The sequence below is a fragment of the Coenobita brevimanus genome, chromosome 62 (genome assembly GCF_032717465.1).
Source record: "Coenobita brevimanus isolate Jiangsu-jjx chromosome 62, ASM3271746v2, whole genome shotgun sequence".
Classification (NCBI taxonomy): Eukaryota; Metazoa; Arthropoda; class Malacostraca; order Decapoda; family Coenobitidae; genus Coenobita; species Coenobita brevimanus.
The window spans coordinates 21,712,853-21,736,952 of NC_137015.1; the positions used below are offsets into that span (position 1 = coordinate 21,712,853).

The window sequence follows — 24,100 nt, forward strand, 5'->3', positions numbered from 1 at the left end:
GCACCCGTTTAGCAGCAAACTCTCATCCGTTTTCTGTCCAACTCTCTAATGCAAGAATTAACTATTACATCCAGTCTTTTATTTATGCAATTGGTCAATTTTGGAACTGTCTCCCTCTGTCTATGTTTCCTGCTTCCTATGATCTCCAGTCTTTCAAACGCAGTGTGTCCAGGCATCTCGAAATGATCGGATCTTGAATTTGGCTCCTTCTTGTATTTTGTTTTTCTCTTGGAAGGAACAATAATTGCTGGCTCGCGGACTTTGATTCCTTCTTCGCAAAAAAAAATATATATATCCCCCGGTTATCCAATATAAGATAGCTAAAGGCATGTCTGGGTAATGGCTCCATCTGGATAATGGACTTCTCCCCTGGCCCCCTTGATACATAACCTAATTGAAAGCCAGTGTAAAAGTCCTTCACAGTACATTATACAAAACTTGTTTTGTTTTTTAACACTATCTGGTCAAGCAGACCTATAAACCACAGCCAAGCAGTTACCATGATCAAGCAGACCTATCAACTGCAGACAAGCAATCACAACTGCAGGGCCATACCCTGCAGTGACAAAAAAACGTCTATGCAAGAAAAATTCAGTGGGCACACATATCGTAATGGTAAAACGAAATAAAATCATGGTAATGTAGAGTGATATTATGGTGCAGTGCAGTACAGTAAGCTAGAATAAAAACAACATCAACATTCACGATTCGACCATCCCTCATCAGTCTTACCCAGGATCTCCTGCTTCTCCAGAGTCAGCACTACCCTCTTCTTTTTCTCTGGTAGAGGGTCCATCATTTCACATCCTAGGATGAGGCAGGCAAGGAATAGTGAGGCCTGAAGCAGGTAAGGAACAACCATAAAAGCCACCACATATGCCTCCATAAAAACTGTCTGAGAGGAACTGTTCACTAGACGGTCACCATGTGGAAACTGAGAACGATTGAGGGGGTCTCTAGTGGATGCTGGGTAAAATAAGGAGCCAGATGGTACAGCACCACAGGGCTATTCCCACCCAGCTGTGTGAGAAGTGTTGACACGGCCAAAATTTCCACCCAGATACAAGGATTTTGACCATTTAATATGGAAAAATGTTCGAATAATGGTTTAATACAGCCAGATCACAGCATCTGGGTAATCGAGGGATTTTTATTGAACTGCACAGACAATTAACTGAGATATTAAATTTTTTGACTTCAGGAATTTTTGCTCAGAAAAGGAAAAAGGTTTCTATGATTAATTTGCACACTGTGCAAGTTCACCAGCAAAATTTTACCTGAATACCTGTTATTAGTCATGGATTCTTTTAAATGTCCAGAACAAATTTCATTTCATTCCTTTTGGAGATAAGCAGATGGTGATGCACAGAATACACATAAAAAGTGACTAAAAAGCTAAAATTTAGTCCTTTGGGCCAAACTTTAAAAAAAAAAAAAAAAAAAAAACATTGGCAGTGCAGCTTTATAATTTTGCATGGTTACATGGATGAAATTATTTTCTTGATTTTTTTTTTTTTTTTCTATCATCATCTGATCCTGTGTTGCACCATGAGGAGCGTAAGAGCCCGGGACTAGACAAGTTGGTTCTGATATTTAAGATGAGAGTGGCCAGCCTCACTCATCCCTGAGTGGCATTACATGTGCAATAAACCCCAACCACTCCTTGGATATAAACCGACACAGGCACAATCCGGTTGGGGCACCGTACTCACTAAACCACCAGACGCTATTGTTTGGTTATATGGTTACCATCCAGCATAGTAAATGGTTTCCTGGTGAACTGAAAACCATTTGGCTTGTCACTCAATGTAGTCACGTGTAAACAGAAATAAGAGGAAAGAAAGAAGGACATAAGCTTTCCCAATAGGGCTGCTTGGCTAAGGTGGCTGATTGTGGTATTGAAATGAATACCCATGCCGAGTGTAAGTGAATTGTACAATATAGTATTGTACTGTACATACTGCACATTCATACAGTACTGTACTGTGTACAGTACATCACTATCAAATACATTGGTACAGAAAGTACTATACTGATACTCTCATTGTAATCATAGCATGTTAAGGAATCTTTCTCTTTGTGTGTGTTGTTCGTGTGTGTCTCCTGGTGGCTGCACGATTTTTGACCTTCGATAGAGATGTGGACGGGTGCTGTCACTGAACATGTCCTCATGGGTTGTGGTCTGTGTTCCACTCGTGGTGGACACCCATACCCCTCAGTCAGGAACCATGGTCAGCTTGTCCTTTCAAAAATAACCATAGGATTTACTAAAAAATATGCTCAATGTGTTTCCCAGGCAAAATTGCACAGGTTTACCTTACTTTACCTTACCAAACCTAACCTATCCCAATACTTCTGCTTGGCAACAGTGGGTGACTGTGGCATTGAAACAAATACCCATACCGAACGGAAGTGTATTGTACTGTACATACGTACAGTACTGTACTGTGTACAGTACAGTACTGTACTGTTTACAGTACAGTACTGTACTATCATATACACTGGTACAGAAATTACTGTACTGATATTGTTCTTAGCGTGGGAAGGTCTCTCTCTCTCTCTGTATGGTGTGAGTGCCTCCTGGTGGCTGCACGATCTTCGACTTTCGGTAGAGAGGCAGACAGGCACAGTCACCGAACATATACTCATGGCTTGTGGTCTCTGTTCGATGGTGGTGTCAGTTGGGTAAGACTTAGCCCTGTGGCCACGCAAATTTTCAACGTTCGGTGGAGAGGCAGATGGGTGCTGTCAGTGAATATGTACTTGTGGCTTGTGGTCTTTGTTACACGCACAGTGGCATTGAGGAAAGAGCTAGCCCAGTGGCCGCGCAATACAGTAAAACCTCGATGTAACGGACTTCAGTAGACCAGAATTTGCTTTTATCGGACTTGAGGAGCTACCGGACTAAATTCCTATATATCAGAAAAAGACCAATAAAGCTAGAAGCAGTCCAGACTGCCTGACCACTTCAGCTTCACCCACCACAAATTGACTTAGGACCTACACACAGAATTGCTATGGGAGAGTTGTCTGTCTTTGCTTTGTGTTTCCACCTCTACCACGTGAATTTTTAGGGCAAGAAGTAACTGGCAACTCCTTTGGTGATGGCGGGAGGTGGTGAAATACTCAGCACGTCAGTGCTTGCCCAGAAGCGAGAGTGTGAGTATATGTTCCTGTCACTCCGAGCTTGCACCCTCCTCTTTTTTTGTATGCATTACTGTTTGGCCCGTTATTTTCACAGAGTTGAATTGTTATGCCCAGAAAGTACTGCTCAAGGGATGAGAGGGTCCGTATCATTGCATGGAGGCAGGATAATGTCCCTGTCAGCACGATTTGTGAACGTACTGGACACACAAAGTTGACCGTCATGAAGATTCTTGCTGCAGCGCACAGCCTGCCACCTGATGTCATACCAGAGCATAAGAATGGTGGTGGAAAAAAGAGGACGACTTCCAGAGGTACAGACATGCTTCTGAAGAGGGAAGAAATCAAGAATCCTCGACTGATAGCAGCAGAATTGAAGAGAATGCATCCCCAGCTGTTACAGGATGTCTCAGTTCAAACTATCCAACAGAGCTTGCAGCAGGAGCTGGGTTTGCCAAGTCGCACCGCAGCCATGAAACCGCTTCTCACTGACCGCATGAAGAAGCAGCGCATTCAGTTTGCCAAGAGGTATGCACACTGGACATCAGATGAGTGGAGAAAAGTTATGTTTTCCGATGAAAGCACATTTCAAGTGTTCCAGGTGTTTTCTGCCAAAGTTCATCACCCTGCCTCCTGTAGTTGATATGACCCTGCTTACACGGTGCCGACTGTTAAGCACCCACGATCAGTAATGGTGTGGGGGTATTTCTCAGGTGAAATGGGAAGGGAAGGCCTCTACTTTCTTCCTAAGAACTTGATGATGAAGGGTGGCCAGTACATTCAAGTTCTGAAAGATCATTTGTTAAACTTTTTTACTATTCATGGGTGCGACTTTTTCATGCGTGATTCAACTCCATGTCACAAGTCAAGAAAGGTGACAAAATGGCTTCATGATAATCAGATTGAGATCCTCGACTGGCCTGGCAACAGTCCGGATCTAAATCCAATAAAAAACTGCTGGGCAAAGATGAAGAAAATCATGGCAGAGAAGAAGACACCCAATTTGGACAACCTCAAGACTGAACTGACAAATGTTTGGTGCAAAGAAATGTCCTTAGATTACTTTAGAGATCTAAGTGTTTCCATGCCAGAACGCATCCAGCTGGTCCTGAAAAACAGGTGAAACATCTATCTATCTATCTATCTATTGCCAGACGCCTCAATCCCGTTTGGGGTGGCCACAAACAAATCGCCTCCAAGTCGCCCTGTCCCCCGCCATTTCACTGCCCTGCTCCCAACTCACACCCCCCTCTCTCATATACCTCTCCACCCCATCCCTCCATCTCATCCTCGGCCTCCCCCTTCCTCTTCCCCCCTCCACCTCACTCACATACACTCTTTTCGTCAGTCTTTCACTCTCCATCCTCTCCACATGGCCAAACCACCTCAGTGTGTTCCTCATAATGCTTCCTATCACATCCACATCCACACCACAACGCTCCTTTATATCCTCATTCGTCAGCCTGTCTCTCCACGTGACTCCACAGGCTCCTCTTAAATAACTCATTTCCACTGCTCTCACTCTTGACTTGTGTCCTTCCAACAGTGTCCAAGCTTCACTTCCGTATGGTATCACAATACTGTCATGTAGTAACTTTTTCACTTCCATGCTCACTTCCCTGTTTCTTATCACTGCTTTCAAGGAACCAGCAACCTTTCTTCCCTGCTGTGCCCTTTCAGGCACTTCACCCTCCAAACCTCCATCCTTACTCATCACACTACCCAAATACTTAAACGTACTCACATTTTCCAATTCCTCACCATCCAACCTCGCTGTACATTCAGTAACTTCACCTCTCTCAAAGACCATAACTTTACTCTTCCCTACATTCACCTTTAGGTTCCGTTCATGGCATTTCATGAACAAACATTGTGATATACTATGATTTCTGTTTTTTTTAATCCCTTGTGGGGGGAGGTCCTAAGTCAATTTGCAGTAGCTGCATGTTCACCACAATAAGGTAAATAAAAAACATTTATCAGTGTACATTACAGTACTGTAATCCCTTTACTTTCCGGACACCCCACTTACTGGACATTGTGGGCCTGGACCTTTGAAACCCAAAAATGGCCTAAAAAGAACAAAATCCCCCCAAAATCCAAATTTTTTCCCACCCGTAATTTGAAATTGCCGCGCGGTGCAGCACAGCTGGTACACCATGGACCCTTCACCCCTTCCTTCCTCCCCCCTCCCCCCTCCCCTGTCAGGGTTGCCATTTGGTATTTTTCATTACCAAATGTGGGCCATTTTGGTAATGAAAAATTCGTTTGGTAATGAATCAGAATAATGCAATACCAAACTGATTTTTCACATGTGTGAGGAAACACAGGATGGAGATGGTGGATTGTTTGCTCTCCTTGATTAATCTGCAAGCCTATATAGCGTGAAAATAATCAACATGCTGTTAATTATAAGAAGAGTGATTACATGTATTTCCTCTTGTATATATAATTAATGAAGAATAAATGCTAGCTTTACGAATTTGGTAATGAAAAGTTAAATTTGGTAATGAAAATTGAGGAGTTTGGTAATGTGGCCATTGCGATCTGGCAACTCTGTTACCCCATCATCAACAGTCACAGCCTAACTCCGATCGAGAGCAGATGCTTATCATTTTTTGTGAATAAACTGCAATACCTCTAAGCCTTGGCCACCCTGTTTGGGATACATGGCGTCTGACAATGAATGAATGAATGAACCTCGCCAGTAGACCATATGGGAATTTACAATGTTGTGCAGTGTTAAGAAATTAGAATTTAGAGCGCAAAAGATTAACCGTGGAGTGCAAACTGGCGGTTGAAACTAGTGTGGTGCAATTAACAATGTGCAGTGTTAAACAATTATAACTCACAGTGCAAAGAATTATTGTAAGCGCAGCACAAAACTGGATTACTGTACGTGCTTCAAGAGCATTTTCACCACTGCCAAAGCCAGAGGAGGCAGCCACAGACGTGCTGTAAGTACCCTGGGTGAGGTATATCCACTTCTAATTCCTCATTCTTTGGTTCCTTTTTATTTATTTCATTCTTTATGTCCATTAGTGGTGTGAATAGGGTCTTAAATAGGTTTAATTATGTGCTATGCATGTCCGGTAGGAGTTATTTAGGTGGCTTTCAAAGTTAGGCTGGGTTAGAGTCCTTAAGTACCAGTCCAGGAGCCAGGGACTTGTTGTAAGTACCCAGGATGTTTAATATTGTATGAACTCACTTCGAAAACCACATTCTCTGGTTCTTTTGCATTTATTTCAGTCTTTTTTATCCCTTATTGGTGTGATTTGGGTCTTAAATAGGTGCTATGCATGTCTAGTAGGGAGTTGTGTAGGTGTTTTTCTGAGTCAGGGTAGGTTAGGGTCCATAAGTACAAGTCCAGGAGGCTGGGGCCCACTTTCCGGACACGCTTTTGGGTCTATTACATCGGAAAGTGGAGGGATTACGGTATTATTATATATATTATACCATTTGATTAATGTAGTGTACTGTATTTATAGCACAGTACAGTACCACAGTGGTGGTCAAAACAGTTTAAAAACCATTCATGCGATCAGGACTAATGTCTGATATATCGGAAAAAGTCCGGGGTAGCAGAGGGAAGTCCGGAAGTCGCTTTTATTGGAATTTCGCATTTTTCAGAATGGTTTGAGCCCCAATTAGTGCATTATAATGAGGTCTTACTGTACTGGACATTGGGTGGGGATGTGTATGGACATTTTGACACCACTTGCGGGTTACAGTCGTATTGCCCAGTTGCTTGAGGCTCATTGGGAGTGATTGGACGAGCACACAACTTAGACCATTCAGTACAGGGGCGGACGGACATTTTAGCTCTGATTGTGGGTTACGGACTTCTTCCCGCTCACGGCACAAGCCCATCAGCCACAATACTGAATATTTGGACATGCAGGCCGGCCAGTTGGCTGGCTGGCCGAAGTTCTTGGGTGCACTTACGTCCGAATACTAGCAAGTAAATTTGAATAATGGTTTAATAGAACCAAGGCCCAGTATCTGGTTACTGAGCATCTGGATAAGTGAGGGATCACTGTTTAGGGGAGGGCAGTGATGGTTCGGACACTTTAAAAAATAATACAGTAATCACTCCAATATCCGACGTAATAGAGCCACAGGCAGGTCCGGATATTGGTTCTGTCCGGATATTGGGCCCCAGCTTATGGACTTGTAGTTATGGACCCTAACTCAGAGAAACACCTATACAACTCCCTCTGGACATGCGTAGCACCTATTTAAGACCCAAATCACACCAATAAGGCACATAAATGACTGAAATAAATGCAAAAGAAACATAAAATGAGGGTTTAGAAGTAGGTTCATACAATAATAAACATTCTGGTGACTGGCTCCTGGACTGGTACTTATGGACCCTAACCTAGCCTAACTCAGAAAAACACCTTCCTACTGCACATGCATAGCTCCTAACACCCTATTCACACCAATAAAGGACATTAAAGAGTGAAATGAGGTAAGTATAGTATGGAAAAAAGTACAGTATGAAACATTCTTGTGTCCGGATAGTGGGGATGTTCGGATATTGGGCGTCCGGATATTAGAGTGATTACTTAACAAAAACTCAGGTTTAAGCAGGAGTGTAATCTGGTGGACAGGGTGACATGGAGGCAATTTGTTTGTGGCCACCCCATGTAAGAGATTAAGGTTTCTGGCAATAGATAGATATATACAGTAAAAGCTCAATTAACCGGAATGCATGGGGATTCTTCCATTCCGGAGATGGAATTTCCTGCATAACCGAATGTTACTCTTAGAAATTTTCTGGGAGGTCAAGCAAATGAAATAGGACCAAACTTGGGACTTTATTGCATAAAGTGCATTATTCAGTATTAGATACAGTACAGGTAAGACACAGTACAGGCACAGTATAATACACAAAAAAGACAGCAAGAGAAGTTGTACCGGACTGAACACAAACCAGCAAACATTACCAAAAATTATTTAAAGAAAAATTTAGCATATGCTATAGGCTAAAATAATTGTGAAAACTAAGCTGCATACACTACTTTACTCTGTACTGTACAGAACTAATCAAGAATTATAGGGGGATCATCGGGTTCATGAGATGAGGATTCAGACAGTGGAGAAGGCGAAGTGGAAGGGACAAGATCAGGAACTGAAGAAGTGGAAAGAACTGGGTCAGGAGATGAAGAAAAAGAAGGAATAACTGGTATCCGGAATATTTTCAATCCCATGCTGAATCAAATTTGTGTTCTGGTTATATGGATATGCTGATTCATCTGATGCCGGTTAATCGAGCTTTTACTGTTGATAGTAATCTGGTGTATGTTAGAATGTTGCCACATCATTTGGCTCTTTAGGCTTATGATATGGAATTCTTAAGTCTTTTCAGCTTTAAGCTAAAGTTAACAAAACACAAGTGACTAAATCGTCCGAACCATCCCTACCAGTGGTGTTGGATCGGACAGAAGGGTGGGATGGTTCAGCCACACATATTACTCGGCATATTCATAAAATTATGTGAGTTGGATTGGATAAAAACAAACATTTATTAATTCAAAGACATTTTATTTTCCTACAGTACAAAATTAAACTTCAGAATCCAAATGAACCACTTAATATTTGTTAAAAAATAAAAAATAAAAAAAATAACCGTCGCCAGATTTATTAATAACTGACAGCCTCTTACTTCTGCTTCAAAGTTATGCATAATTGGCCTCTCTCTCTCTCTCTCTCTCTCTCTCTCTCGAATATTGACTTCACTTCTCACTTTCCAGGCCTTATTTCAGACTTGAAAAGAAACTTAACCTCTTGTTTTATCATTTTATTTCCCTATTTCTGACTGACTAACTTAAGAATTTTAACTCATATTGTAGCCTACTAAACTGAAATAGAAATTGTAATATCACTTCCTTCTTTTTACACTTTGAGAAATAGGTTAAATAAACAGAGCTATAAATATATATTCCCTGATACCTGTTAAGAATGGTGTTTCACACTGTGTTCAAATATAAATTATCAAAAGAAGCAGTGCTATCATTTGATAAGGTCATGACTTGGTAATTAGCGAAGGGATAGTTTGGACACACTCCGTACCATCCCCTTCCTCAACTGTCCGAATCATCCCGAATCTATATAATTAATTGATGGGTACCTTCAGGTTTCCCGTGAGAGAGTTTAACGTTTGTTTTTCACAGCAGTATGTTCGACATGCAACACAGATTCACCCTGATCATCCACATTTGATGCTTGGCATATTCATAAAGGTAGAGCTTACAATATACATTCATATTGTAACATAGGTGTCAGGTTACTTGTCGATAAATGACCAACAGCAGTTAAGACACTGCATGAAGAACCACTGAACACGTTATCACGTAGGACAAGGGAAGGAACAAATTTAACATTGCATTTAATATAAAAATTATATAAATACACAAAGATACATAAGAACAACAAATGTAATAACCCATCACAGATCCTTTTCCATTAGGAGAATACTTAACATTTCACTGATCACTTGTTTCCTCAACATAAAGTTGATAACCTGATTTTCACTTAGCATTATATATAAAACTCCTTAACTTCACAGTTCAGGCTTACACCATAAGCAGCAGTCCTAGATTTTCACTGTCCATTATTATCGCACAACATATTTACATAAACTTGTCCATGGCACGTATGCTGAGATAGAAGATATGGAAGTGGCTACCATTCCTCAAGACACTCTTTCCCGAATAACGCCACGCTACTCCACACCTCTCGCTACCACCAGGACTCTTCATTAGCCTCGTTCCTCCAGACAGTACCCCACAGTAGTTGACCTGCCCCACTCATCACTCCTGTTGCAGCCCAATGCACCCGTTAAACATAATCCCTAATAATAACACATTCACCTTTAGGGTACTTATGTATTGCAGTACCTGAATTTTTACAGGTACCTAAATTATACAATGAATTGTACACCACTTATTTTACACCAAGTCATTAGGATCATTTCACTAGACAGGTGTACTACAATTCCGGGTTACAAATCCTAATAGTAATCCTTAAACTCACATACCTTCATTGAGGGTTAATCTCTGATAGAGGGTTAATCTCGGACCGCCATCCCACTAGACCATACTCGTTATATCCAACGGCTGGAACCAGTATCGATGTCCTCTCAACATCTGTCCTTACTGCCTCCCTGTATGGACTCTGGTCTAGGATTCTCCACAGGTTGCCATGAGACTGACCCGGCTGCTACTGGTCGACTGACTCATTTTCATGCAAATCTCTTTCATCTAGGCTCAGAAATGAGACTACCCGAACCCAGATTCATTTGTACAGAGTACATCAACAGTCTGGCCATTCTCCTCGAGACTTCCGACTCTGAATTGAGGATTCGAATCATGACAATAGGAGATGCAAAAAAAACATAAAATCTGACCTGCATCAAAAAGTGTGGCGTTTCTAGCTTGGGGTTCCATGTGTTTGAAGTAAACAAACTCTTCCACTTTCACGCAAGATCTCACGGCCCTAGGTCCCATACGTTTCTCAGGGAAGAGAATGCACTGTCTGAACCATCCTGCTGTCCTAATCATCACCGCCCTCCCCATCTAATATACTATAGCAGTAGCCGCGTGTGTGTGTGTGTTTTGGGCAGCCGAAGCTACACATTCTGATCGCACCAAAATTGGCACAGAAATCACAAAAAAATTTGCTGATGTGAAAAGACTTGGTCCCATCACGATTGAAAAACTTTTACCATATTTAATGAGCGATCACATTTTGACCAAAAAACGCCAGTCCTGGCGCCCGGCATAGGATCCGCATAGAATTTTTTGCCCACAGGTACAACTACACTATTTTGGACTTGCGTTCAGACAACTTGGGTTCCATTCCCGAAGCTGCAAATAACACGATCAATTGGTAAGCTGCAAAAAATCCAAGTGACAGTGTTACTCTAGAGCAGCACATAGATGCGAGAGCCCTCTGCAAGTGCAAGTGCGAGGGGCCCGAAGGGCCCACGAGCATTTGTATATACTGTACATATATATATCTGTACAGTATATATATACTATATATATATAGATGGATATATATATATATATATATATATATATATATATATATATATATATAGTGGATTCTCGAATTTCAACAGTTTAGAATTCAATTAATCAAATTTCGATGCATTTCGGAGTGGTCTATGTACCTCACTTTTCGATGCAAAGTCGCGTATTTTGATGCTCTCAGGGCCAGACTCCAACCAGAACAAGCAAAGATAATATTTTTGATGCAAACCAAAATGCTAGAAGTGAAGGAAAATTATAAGAAAAAGCATGAGCCTAACCTAGTATCATATGTGACATGTGTCAAGAAGAGAATGAAAATCAGCATCATTTATTCATGTGTGGAGCACACGATGATAAGGTTCCGAGACAATTCACCATCAAGTCAATTCGCCGTCAGATAATTCCCTGTCAAAACATGGACGATTTCCCATCAGGAGAATTCGCACCCAGGACTATTCACTGTCATTCTGTAAATATACTTACAGTATTATTAATTATTCAATACTTTAATAACTCGAAGATATAACAAAAGAAAAAGGAAAGGAATCAATAATAGAAATACTAAAACAAAATGAAGTACAAGTGGTAGCAAATACAGTAGGCGGAAAACTGAAACGAAGAGAAGTACAGTAATTATGAATATAAGAGGCAACATAGAAATGAACAATAGAAACTGAAAAAAGAAGGTCATGTTTAACCCCTTAACCGCGGGGCGTCACTTTCGTGACGCTTGGGAGCAAGGGATCATACCGCGGGGCGTCGCTTTTGTGATTCTGTGTTATTTTGAATTCACCCGGGCTTCCAAGTGGGGGCTTGTATCATCTATCAGTACTGCCGATGTCCAACACTAGTCAGCACTCCTAATCTCATCTGTACTCCCATCCATTGTTGACAATTTAGCCATTTCTCCCCGTTCTTGACTCCCCTCCCTACCCCCCCTCCATTACCCTATCCTCTCTCCTGCCCGGCCATGCTACGCTAAGTAAATCTTCCCTAGAATTTTTCACTGATTTCATCCATTGAAATAAGCCCTATGTCGTATTCTTATACCAAATAATATATACAAGAAAGAAATAAGGTAAGTGAGAGTGCCATACACCTGGAATTGGCTAATTATCACCTGACAACACCTCATGTGCACTCGTTCGCTAATTTTCGCTGTTTTTTTCCCATTGAAATATGCCGTATAATCTATTTTCGTAATAAATATACATGTAAGTAGGGAAGGGAGAAGCCTAAGTGATATTTACATTCACCTGGAACTACCTAATTTATAATGTATTGTCTAGATTTCCTGCCAATCATATCAGTGCTACACAAAGCTGTTTCAAGATTTAACATTGGTAGCTCTGATTATATATATATCTCCTAAGTAGGCCTCTAATCTATTTTCGTAATAAATATACATGTAAGGAGGGAAGGAAGAAGCCTGAGTGATATTTACATTCACCTGGAACTACCAAATTTATAATGTATTGTCTAGATTTCCTGCCAATCATATCAGTGCTAAACTTAGCTGTTTCAAGAGCTACGTTGGTAGTGCTGAATAACCCTCAAGTAGGCCTCAACCCCTGCTGGCCCTCCTAGCAGTTCTCTCTCAGATTCCGAAGAGGAGGTACGGCTCATCCTCTTGCTGACTTCAGGGCCTTTTTTCACCCCCATGCAAGGGCCCTGTGACCTTTACCCCCTACTAAACCACGTGTGGAAAGAGGTAAAGGGCTGACAATTGATAAAAGAGTGACTACGATCTTTCTATTGAGTAAAACAGTGCAAGTGGAATTGTAAATAATGTGTAAATAATGTGTAAACAGCAAGTGAAAGTAATGAATGTAAATATACGTGAACAATGGAAAATAGTTTTATAAGTTACTTCAAGTGACAGTGCATAACACAGTGTAAATAAAATAGAAATGTAAATAACGTAAATAAAATAGAGAACGTAAATAGAAATGTAAATGAGTAGTATTATAAGAATATGAGTATATACCCTAGGAGTAATGAAAGTGAAAGTTTCACTATAGCATGTCTGAATACTATGAGTTATGAGAGTGAAGATGAAAGTGACATTCACTCTCAATGCCAGTATACAGGACGAGAAAGTGAATGCTACGTATTTTACTGAAAGAAATTGAATCCCTACAGTGGCAATAAACTAATACTACTGAAGGAAACTTATGGATAAAGACTGTAGATATATATAAGTGTTATGTAGTTATAGAAATATAAAGTGTGAGGGGTTTTATGAATAATAAATGACAGAGTACCAAGAGCGAACTAGCGGAAGTGCGGCGGTCAGACGCGCTCATAATTTTCATTGCTTTCACAGTGGGTTTTTTTTTTGGAGTATGGATCCCAAACTACTTGAAAATCATAGAGTAGTATTTATAGTGTTTATATCTGGCTGTGGTAATCATATTACGGGTTGTCGGGAACTGTAAAGTGGAGACTTCGTTACCCAACTTCAGAGGTCTCCACAAGTCCTACGGTAACTGACGAAGGCTCAACAAACATTCCAGGAGAAAGCTGAAGGTATGTGCCATAAGCATATTTAATTTTAATATTCTAGGACTAATAACTGATTTTTGGCAAATATTTTTTGAGAGTCTGTCGGAGCCCGAATAACCCCGCGGCACACGCAAAACATCGGTAAACATGCCCGCGGTGTAGGGGTTAAGGACAAGAGCTCCAGGATGGGAGTAGGCACCAACAAGAAGAAGCCTTGTGCAAGGTGATGTTCAGTTGTCGGCGGCCATCTTGCGACTGTCCTGCCAGCAGCCAGCCCTGTACAGCCAAGTGCCACACTTTCAGCCTGTACCTTCCACATGTGGACATGCATTTCACTGCAATTTAATTGTATGCATTTTCTTTGTATTTTCATTACAACTTACCTGTTTCAAGATGGCAAGCAAGAGTGATTCTTCGGGTGACAGTGGTACCCTAGTGGACAAGAGCAGCCTGACACCTCTAAATCTTTGCAGCCAAAGGAGAAATGGCAATACAGGAAAGGGCAGAAATACACCAAGTATACTCTTGCTGACAGTATGGCAATACAATGGTTACTTAACCACAATTATAGTTCATAAAGTTTACAGTGGGTGTGGGCAAAAAATCATGATTTTACGTAGTTAGGTTCAGAGGCCCCTGACCCAAAATAATTTTTCCCATAAGAAGTTCAGTTTAAATTTCAATTATTTGAATTTCGCGGTGATTTTTAGGTACCCATGCCCATCGAAATTCGAGAACCCACTGTATGTATGTACATATATATATATATATATATATATATATATATATGTACATATGTATATACAGTACCCTGGCGTCCAACACGCGTTAGTCCAGCACGATTCACGTCAAGCACGGAGAGCAATAATTATAGTAGCCGCAGCGAGAAATGAACGCTGTGGTGGGGCAGCCGGTCATCCGGGGATTCCCCCACTGTAGCCATATCCACATGTTACCGACCATAGAGGTAGGATGTCACCGACCATCGGCCACCGCTGCAGCCCCGCTCCATGATCCTTACCCTGTGTCTCTGGCTTTCTCTTTCTCTCTCGGTTTCTATATAAACTGGTGTATTTCCGAAACTAATTATGAAATTATTATGACTTTTGTTCCACACCACCACTGAGGTAAAAATCAAGGAGAGTTTTCTGTATAAAGGTTTCCCCCCCCTTGTCTGAGGGCAGGTCAGTTCTGGCGAGTGTATAATTATAGGTCAGGCGGAGATATCGGCAAGGCCGCACTCCCCCGCTCATATGCCACATTTAGGAGGGGGGGGAAACCTTTATACAGAAAACTCTCCTGGATTTTTACCTCAAAGGTGGTGTGGAACAAAAGTCATAATAATTTCATAATTAGTTTCGGAAATACACCAGTTTATATAGAAACCGAGAGAGAAAGAGAAAGCCAGAGACACAGGGTAAGGATCATGGAGCGGGGCTGCAGCGGTGGCCGATGGTCGGTGACATGTGGATATGGCTACAGTGGGGGAATCCCAGGTCATCCCGGCTGCCCCACCACAGCGTTCATTTCTCGCTGCGGCTACTATAGTATTATTTAATACGATTTAATTACTGCAACACGAGTGTGTTAGCATAACACGCACAGAGCTCCGAGAAGTGGGCAAAATCCGCAGAGTTCACCTCTAGCACGATCACCCCCGGTCTAACATGGTCATACTGGACATTCCCATGATGATGATAGCCAATGAAAACTTCTGATCAAGTAGCCTTCCCCGCCCGCTATCGTGACGTGATCGTGATGTCGCCCAATTAAAAACGCTTCTGCTGTCACGTGATGTTTTGTTTAAATTTCTCCCGCCACAGCGCCACTCAGTCGCATAATTCGCATTGGAAGGTGCTTTTTTCTTGCTGCATTTTCTGCCCTTGTTACTGCATTTTACCCTAGGAAGCCTTCTGAGAACCCCAAGAAGCGTCGGCACCTCCCTCAGGCCACCAAGCTAGAAAGCATCGAGAGGAAGAAGAAAGGGGAGAGGAAAGTTGACATTGCCAAGGTCTACGACATGAATGAAGCCAACGTGAGGACCATAATAAAAAACCAAGACGAGATCCTGGCAGCCGAAGGCTTTTACACGGCACTTCATACCAGGTTTCCCGAGGATACGATGGTAAATCGGAAAGGTAACGTGGTAAAATTGCCGACGATACCACGGGGATTTGGAATTCATCTGGATGGATTCCTGCCGAGGATACGACGGGCAAAACAGTGTGACCAAAACCCAGGCGACTCGACAAAGAATGTATTGTACTACAGCATTGAACATTTATTCTGACATTGAATACATATTAATATTTTAGAATAAATATCAATCGTTTTGAAACCCTTCTCATCGGCGTGTGTACCAGCTTATAAACAAAGTTGCTTCTCCTTATTCTCTACCGAGTCAGCGACAGCGATCACTTTCCATAGTCACGAGACAGGGTTCTGGCAACAGTGTGAGAAGCATGCCCTTTGCCGAGGATTACAGAGTGCTAGGACAGGCAGAAGCAGGACCTTCCATGGCTGTGGACGAAGATAGTGATTCTGAGTGTGATTTCGAAGGATTTATGAGGGAGGTTGAGGAGGAGCAACAGCCATTACCCACTAGTGACGCCAGCAGCCATCCTCCGGGGACCCAGTAGGACTACCTACAGCCTTGGTTACCACCTTCCATTCCCAACAAGCCCACCAACACTATCCTAAAAGGTTAGTTATCATTCATAGCACAGTAGCATTTATTATAATTACAATAGTACCAATATATGTATAGGTATATGGTAGGTATTTAGGGTGACTTTTCCTAGGGTTGCTGACATAATTCATTGTTCCCCATAAGCTCCAACACGTTTTTGGTCCAATAGGGGACCCATGCATGACAATATTACCGTGTTGGACACGAGGGTACTGTAAAAGTGATCCCTCTAATATCCGAACACCCAATATCCGAACATCCCGGGATCCAATATTCCCAAAATGGTCCGAAAACCGCAAAAAAAATTGGGGGGGGGGGGATCCCGCCTGTAATTTGAACTTGGCCACAGGGTGTGGGACAGCTTTGTTGTGATGCGCCATTCCTCCGACGTCTGATAGAGCGCCCCTGCATCCTCCCCACTTTCCGCCTGTCTCTCGTCGCGAGTGCACGCTTGTCGTCATGGCTGCCCACGTGCTCGCTTTTGTGGTGGTGCCTTATCTGCTGCAGGCACTCCTGCTGCTCTCGTGCCTCTTATTAGTGTGTGTGATGATGGCCCCGCCGCCTGAGAAGAGGAAGAGAGTGGTGTTGACTCTGGAGAAGAAACGGGAGATATTGGAGAAAGTAGATGCGGGGTGGTCTTCTTCCCGCATCCTCCGCGAGTTCAACCTGGCCCGATCTACTTTGTTCGATATCAAGAGATCCTGAGACAAACTCATGCAGTATATGGCTGACTTCTCGTTGAGAAGCAAACGCAGCATGGAGAGGAAGGTGATGTTTACTCCCAAGTTTGCTGAAGTCGACCGCTCCACGTTGATTTGGTATCGACAGCAACGTGCTCCTGGTGTGATGGTACATGGTACGGAGCTGAAGGCTGCTGCTGAGAAGTTCGCCAGGCTTCACGACGCTCTAGACTTCAAGGCATCCGAGGGTTGGCTCTTCACGTTCAAGTTACGGCATGGCCTTACCAACCGTAAAGCTCATGGCGAAGCTTTGGATGCTAACGAGGATGGAGTGGACGAGTTTCGGCACAAGGTGAAGGGCTTGATCGACAGGGAGGGCCTCACTCTCGGTCAAGTCTACGATGCTGACGAAACTGGTTTATTCTATCGCTCTTTGCCTATGAACGCTCTAGCCGAGGAGACAGAGAAGCGTGTACCTGGCCGCAAGCTCTCCAAGCAATGGATATCTGCTTTGTGTTGTGCCAATGCTAACGGCATGCACTGGCTTAAGCCCGTTATTGTTGGCCGTGCAAAGCAGCCTCGGTGTCTTCGTGGGGTGATGGATGTCCTTCCTGTTGTCTGGTACCGTTCTCTGAAGGCATGGTTTACAGCCCAGATCTTCAAGGACTGATTCTACCACCACTTCGTCAAGGAGGTCATACATTATCAGACAAAGACACTGGGAATCCTGCGCGACCAGGTAAAGGCCCTCCTTCTCCTCAACAATGCACCTGCCCACCTGTGCGACAAGGACATGGTGGCTGAGAATGGCCGGATTAGGTGCATGTTTCTGCCACCTAATACGACTGCTCTCATCCAACCAATGGACCAAGGAGTGATCGTGGCAACAAAGCACCTATACCGAAGGAAGTTCCTGGACGAGGTTATGGTTGTTCTTGAGGACGAGGACGAGCTCAGGAAGGGACGGGACACGTGAGATCAGCGGACTTTGGAAAACCTTCACCGCTACAACATCAGGTCTGCAATCTACAACTGGGCCAGTGCATGGAAGGAAGTCCCTGTCAATTCTAGAAAATAGTTGGTTTCATCTGCTTCTCGGAACGGATGTGGAGTACGATTTCCTAGGTTTTGACGTGGATGACTTCCATGCACGTCTACGTACGCATGGCGACGATGTTGATGTGGACGATGTGCGTGAGTGGTTGGGTGATGACGAGGGCGATCCTGGGTATCAGACATTGTCTGATATCGAGATTGCATCTTCAGTTGCAGGTGTCAGTACCCAACTTGAAGATTCTGACGAGGACGGCGACGATGATGCGGACTCCTCTGAGCATGACACTACTCCAGGCATCCCCAAGGTGAGTGAACTCCAGGAACACCTAGAGTTCGTTCTCGACTACCTGGAACACCTGGACTACGACAGGGAGATGGGGCCCTTGGGACTTGTGGAGGAAGTGCGTGTTTTCAGGCAGCGCATCATCAATCGTCAGACTCGTCGTTCCTTGCGTCAATCAACGATTGACAATTTTTTCAGGCCCGTGACCCCTGCTGTACCCAGCCCTGGCTCCACTCCGTTGCCTCCGCAAGACAGGCCCTCATGCTCCGAGCCACAGCCCAGCACATCAACCACGGTGGAGTCACCGCTCGACGTGAGTTTGCGTCTATCTTCTGCGTCGTCTGCAGTGGGTACGCCATCACCACGACCCAGCGACGCACCCCTAGGTCACCTCCCTGTGCTACTCTCGGACTTTGACAGTGATTAAACAGCAAGAACTTCTCCACTAGACCACACGGGAATTTAGAGTGTTGTGCAGTGAAAAAAACAGTGCGTTGTGTTAAGGATTTGCAGTTGTGAGTGAAAAGACAATTTTTGAACTAAATTTAACGTAAATAGACTTGTTTGTTTTTGCTTTAGAAAATGGTTAGAAGAGTGGGAAAAGTTAAAGTGCAGAGTGCAACACTTAGTAAGCTACAATGGAGCATAAGTTAGACAAGAGTGCGCACTGTGAAGAGAACGGACTTCTGAGTGCGATTGACTAAGTTCAGTGCAAGACTTCATGATCAGTGTACTGCAAGTGCTTCAGGAAATCCTTCTTACCGTCAGAGTCCGAGAGGAAGCGGTTATTCTTCGAGATGGCCATGGACTTGCTGTAAGTAGGCAGAATGTTTCATACTGTACTTTTTTCCATACTATTCTTACCTCAAACACCTCATTTCACTCTTTAATGTCTTTTATTGGTGTGAATAGGGTGTTAGGAGCTATGCATGTGCAGTGGGAAGGTGTTTTTCTGAGTTAGGCTAGGTTAGGGTCCATAAGTACCAGTCCAGGAGCCAGGGACTTGTAACTTCCCAGAATGTTGAATATTGTATGAACCTACCTCAAAAACCTCATTTTATGGTTCTTTTCCATTTTTTTCAGTCTTTTATGTGCCTTATTGGTGTGATTTGGGTCTTAAATAGGTGCTATGCATGTCCAGATTGAGTTGTATAGGTGTTTCTCTGAGTTAGGGTCCATAAGTATAAGTCCATAAGCTGAGGCCCAATATCCGGACCTGCCTATGGCTCTATTATGTCGGATATTGGAGGGATTACTACACACCCACCCATATATATGTATGTATGTATATATATAAAGTACCCTCGCATCCAACACGGTAATATTGTCATGTATGGGTCCCCTGTTTGACCAAAAACGTGTTGGACAAACAACAGAGCTTATGGGGAAAAATGAATTATGTCAGCAACCCTCAGAAAAGTCACCCAAAATACCTACCATATACCTATACATATATCGGTACTACTGTAATTATAATAAATAGTACTGTGCTATAAATGATAACTAACCTTTTAGGATAGTGTTGGTGGGCTTGCTGGGAATGGAAGGTGGTATCCAAGGCTGTAGGTAGTCCTACTGGGTCCCCGGAGGCTGGCTGCTGGGGTCACTAGGCTGCTGCTCCTCCTGAACCTCCCTCATAAATCCTTCGTAATCACACTCAGAATCACTATCTTCGTCCACAGCCATTGAAGGTCCTGCTTCTGCCTGTCCTAGCACTCTGTAAGCCTTCACTGCTGCCAGGATCTTGTCTTGGTTTTTTATTATGGTCCTCACGTTGGCTTCATTCATGTCATAGGCCTTGGCAATGTCCACTTTCCTCTCCCCTTTCTTCTTCCTTTCGATACTTTCTAGCTTGGTGGCCTGAGGGAGGTGCCGCCGCTTCTTGGGGCTCTCAGAAGGCTTCCTAGGCATCGTCCATCCATCCATTGCCAGACGCCATGTATCCCAAACGGGGTGGTCAAGGGCTTAGAGTTAATTGTTTTACAGGGAGAGGCACTAATCCTCCACCAACCCCACTTGACACGTAGGGATGCCAACAGCATCTGGTGTTCCCAGGCGGTCACCCATCCAAGTACTAACCAGACCCAACGTTGCTTAACTTCGCTGATCGGACGGGAAGCGGTGTACTCAACGTGGCATGGCCGTTGGCCTAGGCATCGTGAGCAGGGTAAAATGCAGTAACAAGGGCAGAAAATGCGTCAAGAAAAAAGCACCTTCCAATGTGAATTATGCGACTGAGTGGCGCTGTGACGGGAGAAATTTAAATAAAACATCACGAGAGAGCAGAAGCGTTTTTAATTGGGTGACATCATGATCACCTCATGATAGTGGGCAGGGAAGGGTACTTGATCGGAAGTTTTTATTGGCTGTCAGCATCATGGGAATGTCCAGTATGACCGTGTTAGACCGGGGGTGATCGTGCTAGAGGCGAACACTGCAGATTTCGCCCACTTCTCAGAGCTCCGTCCGTGTTATGCTAATGAACCCGTGTTACAGTAATTAAACCGAATTAAGTCTTACTAATTATTGCTGTCCGTGCTTGACTCGAATCGTGCTGGACAAACGCGTGTTGGACGCGAGGGTACTGTATATATATATATATATATATATATATACGTAGCAGCCGTGGCTCAGTGGGTTAGAGCGCTCCGCTCTGGCCGAAGGGTCGGAGGATCGAATCCACCCAAGGGTCGTTGGTAGACATCAGGAAGGGCATCCGGTCATAAAATGCTACACGCTTCAGTCCAAAAGTCCTCTACCCAGAGGCAACGCCTTAGCCCTTCGGGGATACCTGGCGTAAAACCAAATTATTATTATTTTTAGCCATTCTCGTGGTGTGGGAGCTGGAAGTTGTGACAACTTCCTTATTGCTAATCGGACTGACCCTCCATTTTATTCTCCCGTGGCAGAGTCTAGCCTTGGAGGACGTGCAGTTTTCTCATTCAGGACTGAAAATTCAACTCTTTCGCTCCCTTTTCCAAGTTTGGGCACAATGATAACGTAAAAAATAACTCGAAACTACCATAAACATATATCAAAAAGGTGAAAATGTATTCATAACATTTTTTTTTTTCTAGCCATTCCTAACAGATTATGTACTGAAATCATTCGATATCACAGTACTGCATTTCTAAGTTAAATATGTACTGTTCTGGTATGTACTTGTAAGTTAAAGCAATGGTACCAGTTAACCTGATTTATATGATTACCTATGATCGGCGTCGGAATGTTTCCTTGTGTTTACGTACAGTATTTGTGTGTTGAAGTTTTGCTCTGGAGTACTGTATTTGTGAGTTATAACATTAAATAAACCTTCTAACCACTTAAAGTGCTTTCTAGTGATTACCAGTGACAGATAACAGCAAAACAACACATTTGGGGGGTCTAGGGAGCAAAATATGGAGTAGTTTAAATATACGCGATTTCGCACCTAACACGGCACGGTAGGAACGAAACCCACGTGTTCCGTGCGAGTTACCTGTATATATATATATATATATATATATATATATATATATATATATTTCGCCATGTGGAGAGGATGGAGGGTGAAAGACTGACGAAGAGAGTGTATGTGAGTGAGGTGGAGGGGAGAAGAGGGAAGGGGAGGCCGAGGATGAGATGGAGGGATGGGGTGGAGAGGTATATGAGAGAGGAGGGTGTTAGCTGGGAGCAGGGCAGTGAAATGGCGGAGGACAGGGCGAGAGGCGATTTGTTTGTGGCCACCCCAAACGGGATTGACGCATCTGGCAATAGATTATATATACTGTATGTATATATATATATATATATATATATATATATATATATTTATATATATTTATATATATGTAAGTAATCCCTCCAATATCTGGGATCAGGGCAGTGAAATAGTAGGGGACAGAACGACATGGAAGCTATTTGTTTGTGGCCACCCCTTATGGGATTAATGCATCTGGCAATATATATATATATATATATATATATATATACACACAGTAATACCTATATTAACGATACCCGTAGGTACAATACCCTGGCATAATGATGAGGGTAGAAATTGCATCATCCCCCGCCTAACGATGGCCAAACCCTGGTTTAACGATATGTTTTGATTTTTTCTCACCAATTGTGATGATATTTTAGATTATAATTGTGTGTTTAGGTTGATTTATAAACTGTTTTTAGACTTTAATTAATGTGTTTTAGGCATAGGTGGGGTGAACATTGTCATTTTGGGGTACAGTTTGCTAAGCTTGATTTTTCCCAGACTTATATTTGATGATATTCAGATTGAATTGGTTGGTTTTAGTGAGTTATTTACAGGTGTTAGGCTTAGGGGGGAGGCGGTGGCTGAATCGGTAGAGAGGTGGCCTGCAGTCCTGATGGACCCAGGTTCAAATCCCGGCTGGGGCAGGGAACAGTTTAAGGATTTGAATTTCATAAAAGCAGACTTTCCTGATCTACCAGATGACCCGCCAACATGTCATAAAAGTACTCCCGCTAATACCAATACACCAGTCCTGTATGAGACAGCCCTAGCATGTATTCAATATGGACGGTGGGTGTTAATGCCGAAGTGGTGACATGTAGAGAGGTGTATGGTATGTAGGAGGACTACTGGGCCTTGAGAGCAGGCTGTGAAGCCTATGCCCAGAAGTCGGACACATAAAAAAAAAAAAAAAAAAAAAAAAAAAAAAAAGGTTAGCTTCTTTTACAGCTGTTAGGCTATTTAGATTGCCTTTAAAACTGTTTTTGGGCTCATCTTGGTGAGTTTTGGACTGGTTTGATGGGAAACCCAAGGCTGGTAAACAGTCCTCACTGAAATACATGGTAAAAGTGCCCCGATATATGATACCCTGCCTAACGATGGGGTTTTACCTAACCAATTAGATCATTAAACCAGGGTATTCCTATATATATATATATATATATATATATATATACTCAGTGTACAGTAAAACCTCACTGTTATGGATTTATTGGGGCCCAAGCCATTCCAAAAAAAGCCAAACTCTAATAAAAGTGATATCCAGACTTCCCCCTGCTAACCCGGACTTTTTCTGATGTGTCAGACATTAGTCCATATGGAACCAACTTCTTTTTTTCATTAGCAGTGTTGCTTCATAACTTGTTATCCAACTCATATCCAGCAATCTACATCCTCAAGATCCTGTTGCATTCCAGTGCCCATCCAACGCCCATCGTCTAGGTCATGACAACTACCCACTGCCCATCCAGTGCCTTTCATCCAGGTCACAACAACCACCCAATGCCCATCATCAAGGTCATGAGAACCACCCAGTGCCCATCTAACGCCCATCATCAAGGTCATGACAACCATCCATTGCCTATCATGAACACCAAGGCAATCACCAAATGCCCTTCATCAAGGTCACAACAACCACCGAACACCCATGATCAAGGTCATGACAACCACCCAGCGCCTATCACCAAGGTCATGACAGCCATCCAATGCCTATCATCAAGGTCACAACAACCTACCCAAACCTACTCATCCTCCACCATCCCCCTGCCCAAGCTGGACTGAGATCAGGCAGACGGGACTGCTTCTGGTTTTATTGGACTTTTCCCAGTATATAAGAATTTAGCTCGATAAACGCAAATTCCAGTATATTGAAGTCCGTTATATCAAGGGTTTACTGTGTGTATGTGTGTGTGTGTGTGTGTCTGTGTCTGTGTGTGTATATTATCGAGGTTT

At 43.0% G+C, this 24,100-nt stretch overlaps 1 protein-coding gene and 1 non-coding gene across 3 annotated transcripts in view; one reads left to right on the forward strand and one right to left on the reverse strand.

Moving 5' to 3' along the window:
- Ars2 (arsenic resistance protein 2) overlaps positions 1–24,100 on the forward strand; it is an 842,642-nt gene that overhangs the window by 250,124 nt on the left and 568,418 nt on the right. The gene's annotated exons all lie outside the window — the stretch shown is intronic.
- On the reverse strand, positions 20,430–20,548 carry LOC145404191 (5S ribosomal RNA). The gene has a single exon (XR_013898123.1). It is a non-coding gene; the product is annotated as a 5S ribosomal RNA (ribosomal RNA).